This window comes from Hemiscyllium ocellatum, chromosome 8, assembly GCF_020745735.1.
Source record: "Hemiscyllium ocellatum isolate sHemOce1 chromosome 8, sHemOce1.pat.X.cur, whole genome shotgun sequence".
In the NCBI taxonomy this organism is placed as follows: Eukaryota; Metazoa; Chordata; class Chondrichthyes; order Orectolobiformes; family Hemiscylliidae; genus Hemiscyllium; species Hemiscyllium ocellatum.
The window spans coordinates 119,117,976-119,130,141 of record NC_083408.1 but is presented as its reverse complement, the minus strand read 5'-3'; the positions used below and the strand labels follow the sequence as shown (position 1 = coordinate 119,130,141).

The 12,166-nt window shown below is 43.7% G+C and overlaps 1 protein-coding gene across 1 annotated transcript in view; it reads right to left on the bottom strand.

The window, feature by feature from the left end:
- The window catches only part of LOC132818453 (heme transporter FLVCR2-like), a 176,910-nt gene that overhangs the window by 99,054 nt on the left and 65,690 nt on the right, over positions 1–12,166 (bottom strand). The gene's annotated exons all lie outside the window — the stretch shown is intronic.

The following is a 12,166-nucleotide window of genomic DNA, read 5'->3' as shown; positions in this document are numbered from 1 at the left end:
AGGTTAGAGTCCTGATGTGGAGATGTCAGTGTTGGACTGGGGTGGACACAGTTACAAATCACACAACACCAGGTTATAGTCCAACAAGTTTAATTGGAAGCATTAGCTTTTGGAGCATCCGACTATCACCTGATGAAGGAGCGACGCTCCGAAAGCTAGTGTACTTCCAATTGAACCTGTTGGACTCTAACCTGGTGTTGTGTGATTTGTAACTTGGTAACAAACATTGGTCTTGTCAGCAATGCTCACAGCTCACAATCACAGTAAAAAGTTCCACATCCAGCACTTTAGTTAGATATTAGGAAGGCATTCTCAAGACCTTGGATGGAGAGGTGGGATCCCAGGAATAGCATATTTGTATCAAACAAAGAATAGTGGGTGCTAGAGCTCTTAAACAAAACAAAACAGAAATTACTGGAGAAAGTCAGCAGATCTGGTAGCATCTGTGGAGAGAAAATAGAGTTAACATTTGAGTCCTGTAAAATGCTTTGAGTTCTGATGAAGGTCCACTGGACTGAAAAAGTTAACATTGTTCCTCTCTCCACAACTCTGCCAGACCTGCTGGGTTTCTCCAGTAATTTCTGTTGTTTGTTTATGAATAAGAGAGAGAAGGACTACATGCAGTTACGCAAACTACACACCACAGAAAAAGACCATTTAACTCAACCCAGAGGGTTCGGCACATTTGAGCCTACACCCAACTTTTCTCCTCTAAATATATCATCGTAGCCAATTTCTCCCTCACAGAATCACAGAAAATCAGCAGCAGGAGGAGGCCATTCAGCCATTCATGCCTGCTCTGCCATTCAGTATGATTGCCCTGATCACCTAGCTCAGTCCTCTGTTATGAGCTTTCCCCATTTCCTTTGAACCCCTTAACTCTATAACTTATATGTATCTCCTTCTGAAAACATCCAACCCTTCAGCCACAACCACTTTCAGTTGGAGATAATTTCACATGTTCACCATTCTCTGGGTGAGGAAATTGCTGCCCATCTCATCCTAAGACTGTAATCCCTGGTTCTAGACTCTCCTGCCTTCAGAACATCCTTTCACATTTACTCTGTCTAGCCCTATCAGAATTTTATGAACTTCCAACTTAGATCATCCCTCATCTTTCTGAAATTCAGTGAATATAATCCAAACTGACTCTACCCCCCCCATCATATGTCATCCTGTCATCCTATGAATTAGTTTAGTGAACCTTCACTGCACTCCCTCCATTGCCAGAACAAGCTTCCTCTCATAAGGAGACAAAAACTGTACACAATACTCCAGGTGTGGTCTCACCAAGACCCTGTATAACTGCAGCAACACATCCCTGCTCCTCAACTCGAATCCTCTCGCTATGAGGGCCAACATACCATTTACCTTCTTCACCACCTGTTGCACCTGTATACGTAGCTTCAGCGACTGGTGTGTAAGGACACCCAGCAGTCATTGCACATTCCACTCTCTCAATTTATAGCCATTCACATAAGAATCTGTCTTACATTTCTGCTCCACTAGTGGATAATCTCACACATCCACATTAAACTACATCTGCCATATACTTGCCAACTCACTCAGCCTGTCCAAATCACATTGAGACATCTCTGCATCCTCTTCACAGACATCCCGCCCACTCAGCTTTGTATCATCTTTAAGTTTGGAAATATTACATTTATCTTCCTCATCTAAATCATTAATACCATAAAAACTATGAATAGCTTGGGTCCAAGCACTGAGTCCTACGGTACCCCACTAGTCACTGCCTGACACTGGGAAAAAGGCCTGTTTATTCCTACTCTTCGTATCCCTCAAACACCATGTGCTTTCATTCACACACTAATCTCTTATGTAGGACTTTGCCACAAGTCCTCTGAAAATCCAAATAAACATCATTCACATTAACTTGCCCTTGATCAAATTTACTATTTACATCCTGAAGAATTCCAGCTGATTTGGCAAGCATGATCTCCCTTTTGTAAATCCATGCTCTGTCTGATCCTGACACTGTTTCCCAAAAGATTATTAAATCTTTCACAAATCGACTCTGCCATTATCCCCACTACTGACATCAGGCTGACTGGTTTATAATTCCATGTTTTCTGTCTACCTCTCTTTTTAAATAGACATCTTACATACAGTAGCTACTCTCCAATCTGCAGGAACCGTTCCAGAGTCTATCAAATCTTGGAAGGTGACCACCAGTACAGCCACTTCCTTAAGTACTCTGGGACATTGATTATCAGAGGGTGGGGATTTATCAACCTTCAATCCCATCATTTTTTCCCAACACCGTTTCCCTCCTAATATTGATTTCCTTCAGTTCCTCTTTCTCACTAAACCCTGTGCTCCCCAACATTTCTGGTAGGTCATTTGTTTCCTTCTTTGTGAACACAGAGCCCAAGTATGTATTTAGTTGGTCAGCTATTTCTTTGTTCCCCATTTATAAATTCCCCTGACTGCAATGGACCTACATTTGTCTTCAGTAATTTTTTTTCTTCACATACCTACAGAAAGTTTAGTCAGTTTTTATGTTCCTATCTCTCTTACTTTATTTTCCATGCCCGTTTCTTCATCAATCCCTTTGTTTTCCTTTCCTGAATTCTAAACTGCTCCCACTCATCAGGTCTGTTTTTTTTTCCCCTGACAATTTGTATGCCTCTTCTTTGAATCTATTTCCATTTTCCCTTGTAGGCCATGGTTTGGCCATCTTTCCCATTTTACTTTGTGCCAGACAGGAATGAACAATTAATGTTCCAGATTTCCCAGAATTAGTGCCAATTCCTCAGAAATCCCTCCTTCCTAGACCAGTTCTATAGGCAAGTGTCCAATTGGTTGATCCTCCTGTTCTTATGCTCAGTAGCACATGATACTGGGAATAACCTGAGGTTACTGCTCCAGTTCTTGCTTTTTAATTTCTTTCCTAATGCCCTGAAATCTGCCTTGAGGTCCTCATCCCTCTTCCTAAACTGTTGGTACCAAAGTGGTCAATAACTGCTGGCAGATCTCCCTCCTCCAGAGCGTTGTGAAGTATTGTACCATTCTGACCCAGGAAAATCTTGTCTTTAGTGTAACGTTTACATCCATGAGCATAATACTGTATGCAATAGATTACATTCACCACCCTCTTATGCTGTCAAAATTGACAAAACACGGGTAAGAGTTGCTAAAACAAGAAGAGGCTTTGGTAGATGTTGAAGTAGGAATTAAGATGAATACATTTGCCTACAAGACTGAAACATTATACAGAAATAGTCCTGCTCGATATATACAAGAGTTTGATTGTGTATCAGGATGTTCAGAAGCTCAACCACTGGCTTTGCAAGCTTCTGAAAATCAGACAGCGTGTCAAAATACCAGACACTGTGATGTTCAGTCAATTGGGAATGTCAGACATCCATACCAGAATGAAATGTTCACAACTGAGCTGCTCACCTAGCCAAACTGCCTGACATTCACTCATCACAGCAAATCCTCCACGGAGAGTCCAACTCTTGTCATGGTCAAGGAGGTTTTTCAAGAACACTCTCAAGACTTCACTCAGGAGCACTGCCATCAACGCAGAGTCCTGGGAAAAGGTCACCCAGAATTACTGCAATCGGTCGTCATCCAGACTCCACCAGAAGCAAACACGTTTCCGAGGCAGTGAGAAGGCACCAGGAGGAGGAAGTCCTGAGCCTGCGACTCAAGCAAAACTCAGTCATCTGTATCCTGTTATGTTTGCAGAATGTTCCATGCGTACATCAGCCTGAGCAACTACCTTCACACCAAGCAGAACTCTATCAGGACTCTGCAGAACAAGGTCATCTTCACCTTGAAGGATGAGCAACTGTCCATCAATGTTTACGTAATTTTGTGCTCCTGTGTACACTTTCAATCGTGACAACTGCTTTCACAGATTGGCGGGAGGAGTCCATTGATTCAATAGTCTTTGTGCTTTTCCCTACAGTAAATCACTTAATGCACTTGAAGACTCAACACATCAGTAAAACAAAAAAGAAGCATTTGAGCAACGTACATTTTAGACAGGAAGAACAGGTAATTATAAAATTGAAAAAAATATAGAAAACAGAGTAACATAAAGAAAGCAAAATACTGTGAATGCTGGAAATTTGAAACCAACACAGAGAAACTGGAGAAACTCAGCAGGTCTAGCAACATCTGTGGGACAGAAACAGAGTTAATGTTTCAGAATAAAGAAGAATTACACTGGACTTGAAATAGTAACTCAGTTTCTGTCTTCACAGGCATTGCAAGACCTGCTGAGTTTCTCCAGCACACTCTGTGCTTGTTCATGGTAAATATGATGCTTTGTGTATTTGTTTTTAGGATATAGGCAAGTCTCTTCAGACGTGAGAAACCTGCCCTTAATGACCCTGACAGCACCAATAGTTAACCACTCAATGTAGGAAAGGGGGTTTGAAGAAACCAGGTCAATGATAAGTTACCTTCCCCATGGAGAAGATAGGTCTGAAGGGTGAGTTGAAGGAGATATTTAAGATATGATAGGAATTGATGGAGTAAATGACAGGAATTGATGGGGTAAATCTGTGGGGCAGTCCAACAACTGGCAGTGCTGGTGAGACAGTTTACTCAGAGTGTCAGTTGGAAAAGCGCAGCAGGTCAGGCAGCATCCAAGGAGCAGGAAAATCGACGTTTCGGGCATGAGCCCTTCTTCAGGACTTCAGGGCTCATGCCCGAAACGTCGATTCTCCTGCTCCTTGGATACTGCCTGACCTGCTGCACTTTTCTAGCAACACAGTTTCAGCTCTGAACTCCAGCATCTGCAGTCCTCATTTTCTCCTCAGAGTGTCAGTTGTGTGGCAACATACACTTTTACATGTTTTACTCTGAAACTATGAATAGTGATGGCAGAAGCTGATATGTTTCTCAATCCTATTCTTCTGCCTTCTCCCTATAACCCTTGAGCCCCTTAATCATTAAGAACCTGTCTATCTCTGTCTTAAATACATTCAATGACTTGGCCTCCACAGCCCTCTGTAGCAATGAGTTCCACAGAGTTATCACCTTCTGCCTGATGAAATTCTTCCCCATCTCAGTTTGAAAGGGTTGTCCCCCTTCACTCTGAGACTGTGGCCTCAGGTTCTCATCTCTCCTACATATGGAAACATCTTCCCCATGTCCACTCTATACAGGCCTCTCAGTGTTCTTTAAGTTTCAATCAGATCCATTCATATCTCTAAACTCCATCGAGTACAGATCCAGAGTCCGTGTGACGAGCCCTTTCTCCCCAGGATCACCTTCTCTGGACTCCCCCAAGGCCAGCCCAACCTTTCTTACTTATGGGGCCCAAAACTGCTGCCAATATTCCAAATGTGATCTGACCAGAGTCTTATACAGCCTCAGCAGTACCTCCCTGTTCTTGTATTCTAATCCTCTTGAAATGAATGTTAATAGTGCATTGTCTTCCTAGCTGCCAACTGAACCTGTGTGTTAACCTGAAGAGAATCCTGAACTCGGACTTCCAAGTCCCTTTATGCTTCAGATTTCTGAAGCCCTTCCCCATTTAGAAGCCTACACCTCTATTTTTCCTACCAAAGTGCATAACCTCACACTTTCCCACATTGTTTTCCATCTGCCACTTCTTTACCCACTCTCCTGGTCTGTCCAAGTCCTTCTGTAGCCTCCTCATTTCTTCAACACTACCTGACCCTGTATCTATGTTTGTGTCACAGACCATCATATCCATCACATGCCTGTTGCAGGCTGAGATTTGACCTGATTGGCTGAGATACAAATCGCCTTTCTTGGGCAGCCACTCCTGGAGTTGGTCTGAAACTCAGAGCTATTGGCTCAGGAGGGGTTGCTACCAAATGCATCACAAAACCTCTGTTGTCCTGCAAGGAGAAGCTTAGAAACAAGTTAAAAATGAGTCACTAATAAAACCAACAGGGAATTTAAGGAAAAACTTCTTTATCCAGAAAAGTGGTTAGAACGTAGAGCTTGGTATCACATCGAGCATTAGAGGGAATAGAGATGCATTCCAGATATGCACAGGAGCGTAGGACTTAGGAACAGAAATTGGTCACTTGACCTTTCAGCCTGCTTCATTTCTGGTCTGATTGTAGTTTCAATCCCAGGTTTCTGTCTGCCTTCATAATCTTTAACAAAGGTTTTTTTAATGGGTTTGATGAACTCGTGTACCGTATGAAGACAACCTGGAACCTGGTGCTGTGGAACAAGTTGAGAGAGTTTGAGCAGCTTGTGGCCTGTGTTCGGTTTTGCTCTCCTCTGATGGAATGCTGCAGAGATTCGGGAGATTCAATCAGAGGATTCCTCAATGAGTTATGATGCTCAGCCAATCAGCACATTCTAGACAGTGGTCAATAAATTATTTTAAACACAAATAAAATTAAGAAACATGTGGAGACGACAGAGAATTAAAAGTGATACAGAATGTTTATGCATGATTTACTGATTGATGGAGCAGGTTCCAATGGCCACATAACCCTCTCCCTCTCATCAAAGGCAAAACATAATGAATATATGAATTAAAAGCAGGATTAGGCCATTCAGTCCTTCGAGTCCGCTCTACCATTCAATAGGATCAGAGCTGATCCGACTCTCCACAGACCTACTTATCCTTGATAACCTTTTAACTTCTTTATCTATTAAAAATCCATTCACTACTGCCTTAAAAATATTCAAAGACTTTTTCCATGAGGAAGATTCCAAAGATTCACAATCCTCAGTGAGAAAAAAAAAGCAAGCTTTGAGAAAATTTGTAGCTCAGGTTGAGGTTCTGGATGTAGATTTGCTCGCTGAGCTGGAAGGTTCATTTTCAGATGTTTCGTCACCATACTAGGTAACATCTTCAGTGACTTGGATCCCATTTATCACCCGCTGAGAAAGAATGGGAAATGACATCACCATAGAAAATGCCATCACCACAGGAAATGACATCATCAACCCAAAGAACCCCAAACATATAAACAGAAAGCAGAAATCATCAGCAGTGCTTCGTCCTGAGGCTCACTGAAGATGTTACCTAGTATGGTGATGAAACGTCTGACAATGAACCTTCCAGCTCAGTGAGCAAACCTACATCCAGAAAAAAAACCTCAGTAGTTTTAATGTCTCTGATCGTGTTTTTGGGATCCTTAAGAGAGAGGGGGAGCAGCCCCAAGTGGTGGTCCACATAGGCACCAACAACATTGGTAGGAAGAGAGATGGTGATTTAAGGCAGAAATTCAGGGAGCTAGGATGGTAGCTTAGAACTAAGACAAACAGAGTTGTTGCCTCTGGTTTGTTGCCCGTGCCACGTGTTAGTGAGGTGAGGAATAGGGAGACAGAGGAGTTGAACACGTGGCTACAGGGATGGTGCAGGAGGGAGGGTTTTGGATTCTTGGATAATTGGAGCTCTTTCTGGGGTAGGTGGGACCTCTACTTCATGGACTTCATCTGAACCAGAGGGGTACCAATATCCTGGGGGGGGGGGTGGAATTCGCTAAGGCTAGCGGGGTGGGTTTAAACTAATCCAGCAGGGGGATGGGAACCGAGATTGTAGTTCGGGTGTGGAAAAGATTGAGAGTAGGGAGGGCCAAAATCAAGTTTCAGGGACGCAAGATGGCACGGGCAAGCAAGAAGTTGGTTTGAAGTGTGTCTACTTCAACGCCAGGAGCATCCGGAATAAGGTGGGTGAACTTGCAGCATGGGTTGGTACCTGGGACTTCAATTTTGTGGCCATTTCGGAGACATGGATAGAGCAGGGACAGGAATAATTGTTGCAGGTTCCAGGATTTAGATATTTCAGTAAGAACAGAGAAGATGGCAAAAGTGGGGGAGGTGTGGCATTGTTGGTCAAGGACAGTATTACAGTTGCAGAATGGATGTTTGGAGACTCGTCAACTGAGGTAGTATGGGCTGAGGTTGGAAACAGGGAAGGAGAGGTCACCCTGTTGGGAGTTTTCTATAGGCCTCTGAATAGTTCCAGAGATGTAGAGGAAAGGATAGCAAAGATGATTCTCGATGGGAGTGAGAGAGACAGGATAGTTGTTATGGGGGACTTCAACTTTCCAAATATTGACTGGGAACACTATAGTATGACTACTATAGATGGGTCAGTTTTTGTCCAGTGTGTGCAGGAGGGCTTCTTGATATAGTATGTAGACAGGCCAACAAGGGGCGAAGCCACTTTAGATTTGGTACTGGGTAACGAGCCCGGCCAGGTGTTAGACTTGGAAGTAGGTAAGCATTTTGGTGATAGTGATCACAATTCTGTTATGTTTACTTTAGTGATAGAAAGGGATAGGTGTATACCACTGGGCAAGAGTTACAGCTGGGGGAAAAGCAATTATGATGCTATTAGGCGAGATTTAGGAAGCATAGGATGGGGAAGGAAACTGCAGGGGATGGGCACATTAGAAATGTCGAGCGTATTCAAGGAAAAGCTCCTGTGTGTCCTCGATAAGTATGTACCTGTCAGGCAGGGAGGAAGCTGTAGAGCGCGGGAGCCATGGTTTGCAAAGGAAGTGAAATCTCTGGTCAAGAGGAAGAAGAAGGTTTATGTTAGGATGAGATGTGAAGGCTCAGTTAGGGTGCTTGAGGGTTACAAGGTAGCCAGGAAAGACCTAAACAGAGAGCTCAGAAGAGCCAGGAGGAGACATGAGAAATTGTTGGTGGATAGGATCAGGTAAACCCTAAGGCTTTCTATAGGTATTTAAGGAATAAAAGAATGACGAGAGTAAGGTTAGGGCCAATCAAGGATAGTAGTGGGAAGTTGTGTGTGGAGACAGAGGAGATAGGGGAAGCACTAAATGAATATTTTTCAACAGTATTCACTCTAGAAAACGACAATGTTGTCAAGGATAATACTAAGGTATAGGCTACTATAAGACCATAAGACATAGGAGTGGAAGTAAGGCCATTCGGCCCATCGAGTCCACTCCGCCATTCAATCATGGCTGATGAGCATTTCAACTCCACTTACCCGCATTCACCCCGTAGCCCTTAATTCCTTGTGACATCAAGAATTTATCAATCTCTGCCTTGAAGACATTTAGCGTCCCGGCCTCCACTGCACTCTGCGGCAATGAATTCCACAGGCCCACCACTCTCTGGCTGAAGAAATGTCTCTGCATTTCTGTTCTGAATTTACCCCCTCTAATTCTAAGGCTGTGTCCAGGGTCCTAGTCTCCTCGCCTAACGGAAACAATTTCTCACCGTCCACCCTTTCCAAGCCATGTATTATCTTGTAAGTTTCTATTTGATCTCCCCTTAGTCTTCTAAACTCCAATGAATACAATCCCAGGGTCCTCAGCCGTTCCTCATATGTTAGACCTACCATTCCAGGGATCATCCGTGTGAATCTCCGCTGGACACGTTCCAGTGCCAGTATGTCCCTCCTGAGGTGTGGGGACCAAAACTGGGCACAGTACTCCAAATGGGACCTAACCAGAGCTTTATAAAGTCTCAGTAGCACAATGGTGCTTTTATATTCCAATCCTCTTGAGATAAATGATAACATTGCATTTGCTTTCTTAATCACGGACTCAATCTGCATGTTTACCTTTAGAGAATCCTCGACTAGCACTCCCAGATCCCTTTGTACTTTGGCTTTATGAATTTTCTCACTGTTTAGAAAGTAGTCTATGCTTTTATTCTTTTTTCCAAAGTACAAGACCATAAGTCCATAAGACCATAAGACATAGAAGTGGAAGTAAGGCCATTCGGCCCATCGAGTCCACTCCGCCATTCAATCATAGCTGATGGGCATTTCAACTCCACTTACCAGCATTCTCCCCGTAGCCCTTAATTCCTTGTGACATCAAGCTAAGACCTCGCATTTGCTCACATTGAGTTCCATCAGCCATTTCCTGGACCACTCTCCCAAACTGTCTAGATCCTTCTGCAGCCTCCCCACTTCCTCAGTACTACCTGCCTGTCCACCTAACTTTGTATCATCGGCAAACTTCGCTAGAATGCCCCCAGTCCCTTCATCCAGATCATTAGTATATAATGTGAACAGCTGTGGCCCCAACACTGAACCCTGCGGGACACTGCTTGTCACCGGCTGCCATTCCGAAAAAGAACCTTTTATCCCAACTCTCTGCCTTCTGTCAGACAGCCAATCCTCAATCCATCCCAGCAGCTCACCTCGAGCACCATGGGCCCTCACCTTGCTCAACAGCCTCCCGTGTGGCACCTTATCAAAGGCCTTTTGGAAGTCTAGATAGACCACATCCACTGGGTTTCCCTGGTCTAACCTACTTGTCACCTCTTCAAAGAATTCTAACAGGTTTGTCAGGCACAACCTCCCCTTACTAAATCCATGTTGACTTGTTCTAATCCGACTCTGCTCTTCCAAGAATTGAGAAACCTCATCCTTGATGATGGATTCTAGAATTTTACCAACAACCGAGGTTAGGCTAATTGGTCTATAATTTTCCATCTTTTGTCTGGATCCTTGAACAATGGGGTTACAACAGCGGTCTTCCAATCATCCGGGACTTTCCCTGACTCCAGTGACTTTTGAAAGATCTCAACCAACGCCTCCGCTATTTCCTCAGCCACCTCCCTCAGAACTCTAGGATGTAGTCCATCGGTGCCAGGATATTTATCAATTTTAAGACCTTTTAGCTTTTGTAGCACTTTCTCTTTTGTAACGGCAACCATACTCAACTCAGCCCCCTGACTCCCTTTAATTGTTGGGATATTACTCATGTCTTTCACTGTGAAGACCGACGCAAAGTACTTGTTAAGTTCTCCAGCTATTTCCTTATCTCCCATCACTAGGCTTCCAGCATCAGTTTGACGAGGCCCAATGTCTACTTTTGCCTGTCAAATGTTTCTTATGCATTGAAAGAAACTTTTACTATCATGTCTAATATTACTGGCTAGCCTACCTTCGTATTAGATCCTCTCCTTCCTTATTTCTCTCTTTGTTCTCCTCTGTTTGTTTTTGTAGCCTTCCCAATCTTCTGATTTCCCACTGCTCTTGGCCACTTTATAGGATCTCTCTTTTTCTTTAATACATTTCCTGACTTCCTTTGTCAGCCATGGCTGTCTAATCCCTCCCCGGATAATCTTTCTTTTCTTGGGGATGAATCTCTGTAGTGTCCTCAATTATACCTACAAACTCCTGCCATTTTTGCTCTACTGTCTTCCCCGCTAGGCTCTACTTCCAGTCTATTTTCGTCAGTTCTTCTCTCATGCCCTCATAATTACCTTTATTTAACTGTAACACCATTACATCCGATTTTGCCTTCTCTCTTTCAAACTGCAGACTGAACTCTATCATATTATGATCGCTGCTTCCTAAGTGTTCCCTTACTTTAAGATTTTTTATTAAGTCTGGTTCATTACATAGCACTAGGTCCAGAATAGCCTGCTCCCTTGTGGGCTCCATGACAAGCTGTTCCAAAAAGCCATCCTGTAAGCATTCCATGAGTTCCCTTTCTTTGGATCCAGTGGCAACACTATTTACCCAGTCCACCTGCATATTGAAGTCTCCCATGATCACTGTGACCTTGCCTTTCTGACATGCCTTCTCTATTTCCCGGTACATGTTGCGTCCCTGGTCCTGACCACTGTTAGGAGGTCTGTACACAACTCCAGTTATGGTTTTTCTGCCTTTGTGGTTCCTCAATTCCACCCACACAGACTCCACATCATCCGACGCTATGTCATTCAGTGCCATAGATTTAATTTTGTTCTTAACTAACAAGGCAACTCCGCCCCCTCTGCCCGCTTCCCTGTCTTTTCGATAAGTTGAAAATCCTTGGATGTTTAACTGCCAGTCCTGAACCCCCTGCAACCACGTCTCTGTGATGCCTGCCACATCATAATCATTCACAATGATCAGTGCCATTAATTCATCTGCTTTGTTATGAATGCTACGAGCATTCAGGTAAAATGCCTTAATGCTAACTTTCTTATCATTAGGACATCTTATGACTTCCAATATCTCTAAGTTATCCTTCCTTTTTGCTGCATTCCCAGTCTGCCACATCGGGTGCAGCGGATGCAGTAAATGATGTGTGTGGAGGTGCACGTGAATTTGTGGCGGAACATCATTTACTGCATCCGCTGCACCCGATGTGGCCTCCTCTATATTGGGGAGACAGGCCGCCTACTTGCGGAACGTTTCAGAGAACACCTCTGGGACACCCAGACCAACCAACCCAACCACCCTGTGGGTCAACACTTCAACTCCCCC